The sequence below is a fragment of the Syngnathoides biaculeatus genome, chromosome 3, assembly GCF_019802595.1.
Source record: "Syngnathoides biaculeatus isolate LvHL_M chromosome 3, ASM1980259v1, whole genome shotgun sequence".
Taxonomy (NCBI): Eukaryota; Metazoa; Chordata; class Actinopteri; order Syngnathiformes; family Syngnathidae; genus Syngnathoides; species Syngnathoides biaculeatus.
The window spans coordinates 16,551,517-16,557,516 of NC_084642.1; positions in this window are offsets into that span (position 1 = coordinate 16,551,517).

Genomic DNA, 6,000 nt, shown 5'->3' on the forward strand with positions numbered 1-6,000 from the left:
AACTAACAACCGCAAATAAAAGCAAAATCTCCCCGGGGGAGATGTCCACTCACAATATACTTGATTAAATGAAGTATCGGTATAAAAAGATAAATTGTGAGCTGTCCAGTCTTGACCGTCCAACAGGAACGGTCGTCTGCTATAAAAACATTCATTTAAACAAATGGATCACACGGTGTCCATCAGTCATAAGGCTTGTGGGGTGGGGGGATGTCCGCTTACGTGGTGAAGTGTGTTTGCATTTCTACATGCTTTTATTTGACTATCTGGAGCCCGATGGGGGGCACAACCTTGTGCTACCTGTAGGACGGTCCCAAGCCCGGATAAATGCAGAGGGTTGCGTCAGGAAGGCCATCAGTCCTAAAACTGTGCCAAACATGTATGAGCGTTCATCAAACGAATTCCACAACAGATAGGTCGTGCCCCGGGCTAACTACACCCGCCTCCTGCACTGTTAATCTGCAAGGCGTAGGTAGAAATTCAGAAAATGTGGGTCGAAGACAAAAAAAGAGGAGGAAAGCAGTTTACTCGAAAGAAGATAGAAAAAGAAGAGGAAAGCACAGACCCTGCAACTGTGTATAGGGACTTTGAATGTTAGGACTATGACAGGAAAAGCTCAGGAGTTAGTTGACATGATGATTACGAGTAAGGTTGATGTATTGTGCATCCAAGAGAACAAGTGGAAAGGTAGTAAGGCTAGAAGTTTAGGAGCAGGGTTTAAATTCTCCCACGGAGTAGATGGGAAGAGAAATGGAGTAGGGGTTATTTCAAAGGAAGCGCTGGCTAAGAATGTCTTGGAGGTGAAAAGAGTATCAGATAGAGTGATGAGGCTGAAATTTGAAATTGCAGTTATTATGGATAATGTGATTAGTGGCTATGCGCCACAGGTAGGATGTGACCTCCAGTTGAAAGAGAAATTCTGGAAGGAACTAGACAAAGTAGTTCTGAGCATCCCAGACAGAGAGAGAGTTGTGATTGGAGCAGATTTCAATGGACATGTTGGCGAAGGAAACAGGGGGCGATGAAGAAGTGATGGGTAAGTACGGCATCCAGCAAAGGAACTTTGAGGGACAGATGGGGGTGGAATTCGCATGAAGGATAGAAATGGCAGTAATGAAGACTTATCTACAGAAGAGACAGGAACATAGAGTGAGCTACAAGAGCGGAGGTAGAACCACGCCGGTGGATTATATTTTGTGCAGATAATGTAATCTGAAGGAGGTTACTGACTGTAAAGTAGTGGTGTGGAAGAGTCTAGCTCAACAACATAGGATGGTGGTGGCGATGATGATGCCTGCGTGGGTTTTCGCCAGGCAATCGGGTTTCCATCCATATCACCAAAACATGCATGGAATTGGTTATCAGAATTTTATTCCTGCAAGTATAGGAGTCAGCCTAAAAAACCTACCTCGGACCTACCTACCTAGCTATCCTCAACCCTTACTATAACGTTAACTCATTAATCCCCTAACGCTAACCCACTAAAACAAAACCCCTGACTGTGACTAGAACCCTGATTGATTCACCCACCAACCCTAACACCAACCAAAAACCAGAACCCTCTAACCTTAACATTTACCTTGACTCTAACTTGCTATTCTACCCACTGAACTTGTCCATTATCCCATCATTCACTTTAAATACAACCACAAACGTTACCCATATCCATTAACTCAAACCCGACTAATAATAGACTAAATCAAACCATACCTCCATAAACCGAAACCTAACACACCCAACCACAACCCTGAACCTGCACTTACCCTAACCAACTAAGATATTCAAAAGACCACAACAGTGTTTGTGTATTCATGGAAATGAAGACAATGCATCAAAAATGAAGGATCTTTTGGGCTTTAGTTTAAAAGCAGTCCCCCCACCCCCAACAAACGAGAAGTCCACCGGTGTCCTATAACAGATTTTGTTGAACCTTTGAGATTCTACTGGATTTATTTGACTCGAGTATGCGTTTTATAGCTCCAACAGAAGCAAATCAACATTTTATATTGTATGTGTTTATGGGTCAATTCTTTCCATCACTTTGGCCAATTCGATGTCATTAAATACAAACTGGCACAGTGTGTAAAATAAATGTGCACTTTTAATAAGGAGCGATGGGAGAATAAAACATTATTGATTTTATACAAGTCCACTAATGGCTTTGCTTTGTTCCTTTCACGTTGGAGGCTTATAAACACATCATCTGTGTTTCTGTCACTAATTACCTTTCTGCTAATCGTTCCAATATTAACACAACAGCTTCAGTGTACTTATTCATATGTACGCTTTTAGATTAGGGTGTGTGGGTGTGTGCGTGTGTGGGGACGGAAAGCCATTAGGACTTAATGGTAAAATGACACCAGGGAGGCTTTTTGGCTCACTTAGCTTTGGATCAATAGTGTGAAGCGTTGGGATTTTTCACATCTCATTTTAGGCTTGCGTCCCATCGATACAGGGTTTTCTTTTCTTTCTTTTTTTTTCATGGTGGACGGCTAAAGTAGAAAGCAGGTTCAAGCAGGCGTTTTCATCAAGCCGGATGGGTAGAGAGGGGCCGGCTATTAGGGTATCGACTGGTGACTCATTCTGCTTGAGATCATAAAGTCGAGCCGAGTGACACAGAGGAGACATCGGGGAATTGATGGACAACAAGTGGATGTGCACATTACCAGAGTGCAACACGAGGTTGGCCCATTTTTAAATACATCCGGCTTCAATAAATAATGCACAGAATTTAACACAGATTTTTGAAAAGCTGATCAATGCAAGTTTGTACAATCGAGCTCATCCCTTCATTTTCCCCCATAACCTGTACAATATCTTCATAAATAAATTGAAATGTAGCAAATTTATATCGATCAGCTGTTTGGGGTTGCTTGCTTCCTTCCTTAATTTCCTTCCTTACTTCCTCCCTCACACCCTTCCTTCCCTCCTCCCTTCTGTCCATCCTTCCTTGCTCCCACCCTCACTCCCTCCCTTCCTTCCTCCCTTCCTTCCTTCCTTCCTTCCTTGTTCCAACCATCCATCCATCCATCCATCCATCCCTTCCTTCATTCCTTCCTTCTTCCCTCCATCCATCCCTACCTTCCTTCCTTGCTTCTTTCTTCCATGTGTGCAAACATCCACCGTCTCAATTTGGTTGACTAAAAGCAGATTTTTAATGCATTTTGAATTTTTCATCTCAAATTCAAATATTTGTTGATTTATTGCAAAAATAAAATAAAACTGAGGAAACTAAATTTTATATAGACATTTAAAACTATTTCATTGAACAATTGGTTGATTAATTAAATTAATTATTATTATTTATCACACATTTTGATAAAATGGATACAAAAAAAGTTTTCTCATATTTTCTGTTGATATTTTTTTTTCTGTGACAGGTGATGCAAGTTTGGGCCAGGAAAAAACACTTGCAGGACAAATGTTGGCATCAATGAGTCAATCAATCAATCTCAGCGAGGGGGTAAAAAAAACAGAGCAACATTTCAGATTAAATAGTAAGATTTGCTTTTTCTCTGAGTGAAAAGGACCCCCCATCTCCAATTAAAATAATAAATTGTATTTTTGCTGGGGGAAAAAAGCCCAAAGAAAAATTTAGCTTTTATTTCAAGGCCATAGCACCCTGGCCTACCTGGGGATTTATTCATTTCAGCATCTGTCAAGATCTTAACATCTTTTAGCCTCTCCTCAACCTCCCGCCACAGCCCATGCCGAAGCTGTCTTATGTGCCCCTCCCCAGACCTTCTTCCACCTTTCCCACCTGTCACGGATGTGACGGGAATACGAATACGAGCCAATCCTCCCTCCCTCTCCTCCTCCCTCCATACCTGACTGCTTGCCTCCAAGGACACGAGTCAAAGGCATCCTCCTGATAACGGGAGCCATCTCACCGCCTGCTGGCTCTTTGCATGCTTTTGAGCGGCCGTCGCCGCCGACTGGTAGAGAGACACTTCAATGCCGAAAATTGGTCCCTCGTGACAAACATAGGGAGGACAACACATGCAATCTGTTAGCTAGCGCAAATATGAATTGCAAGTAGTTACCTCTCACAATACATGACGGAATCTGTTTAATGAAGCAATGGACATTTGCAAGTGAGCCAGTGCCCCACCAGATCCAGATCCAGAGGTGTGATTGTATGAAGACCAACTGGTTAGAAGACTAACTTAAGTAAATGTAGTCTTCATCGCCAAACTCAAATCTGAAAGTGACCATTCACGTTTGCCGCTATTGATTGAAAATGCTGTGTTGTCGCCGGTGGCAGTTTCTGGCATGTGTGATATGTGCGGGTGCACCGGGTGTCATTGTTGCGGGGAGGGGACGGCCTTCCCCAAAAAATTGTCCCTGAAATGTTTTCCACACCATGACCTGTTAAACATGGGCTTTCGGATTGCGAATTTGTACCCTAAAACCTGATGACCTAAATGATGATGATTATGGCGTCTGGTTGGAAAGGCCACTTGAACATGAGTAACATGCAGGAATAATTTCCAAAATAAAAATGTGATACAGCCTGTAAAAACAAATCTTAAGAAAACTTTCAAAACAGTATAACTTCATTTTTCAACACTTCAATACGCATTCATCCATCTATTTTCTTTGCCGCTTATCCTCACGAGGGTTGTGCGGAGTGCAGGAGCCTATCCCAGCTGTCAATTGGCAGGAGGCAGGGTACACCCTGATCTGGTTGTCAGCCAATCGCAGGGCACATGGAAACAAACAGCTGCACCCACAATCACATCTCGGGGCAATTTAGAGTTAATGTTGCATGTTTTTGGGATGTGGGAGGAAACCGGAGTGCCTGGAGGAAATGCACGCAGGCACGAGGAGAACATGCAAACTCCACACAGGGAGGGGTCAGATCGAACCCGGGACCTCAGAAAAGTGGATCAACGCTTTACCAGCTGAGCCACCGTGCCGCCCAATTCAATACCAATTTTTATAATAGCGTAATGATAATAACATTACTCCCAAACTTAACACGCAATAAAAACCAACAAGGTGGTCACTTAATAAATTACTAATATTACTCATTGCAAAAATAAAAAGTCAGTACGATGCATAACAAGTATGGAAAACACATACACACAACTCCTACTACTCGTACAGCTGTAGATACTATGGGGAAACAACAAACAACCTTCATCCATCCATTTTCTGAGCTGCTTATCCTCACGAGGGTCGCAGGGGTGCTGGAGCCTATCCCAGCTGTCATCGATAATTACCATCACCTGCAATTGGCTAGTGACCATTTCCGGGTGTACCCCATCTCTAGGGTGAAGGGAGATGGGATGGGCTCCGGCATGCCTGAGACACTTGTCAGGATGAAGCAGTGCAGAAATTGGATGGATGGACAACCACGAACAGTATTTTATAAAATCCTGCGAAGGCACGCTGGGGATTGCAGTTTCAACTCTTGCAGTAGAAGTTTGAACGGTGATGTCAGGCATCAAAGAGGCAATCTCGCATTTGAGCTCAGAACGTCACTGGTTATCAGATGCACTTAAGCAGCACAACACACCTGCCGGTTACGCATCCAGTACCTTTGCTCACATGAAAACGGGATAGAGTTTAAATAAATGATAAAATTATGTACTGTAATTCCTGGCCTACAGAGCGCACCTGGTTACAAGCCTCATCGAGTACATTTGTAGACGAAACACAATTTTGTACATACATATACACCGCAGCTGTCAAAGCTGCAAGTGACCCCATTGAAACACGAGATATCTACAAATTAAGAAGGTACACAGAAAGAGTTTAACGCTAGTACTCACGCCAGCGCTAGCGCTAATGCTAACACCGTGCTAGTGCTAACACTAACAGGACCGGTAAATATCACTGAGACACGTCAGTAACACAGCAGCAACACGCTAGCACAGCGCTAACAGGGCCGGTAAAAGTCACTTCCTCGGCACATATATTCCACCAGTCTCATTCTTACCTATTCCGCTCGAGTGCCCCCTTGGGTCCGTTAGATAAAACGTACAAATTAGCCGC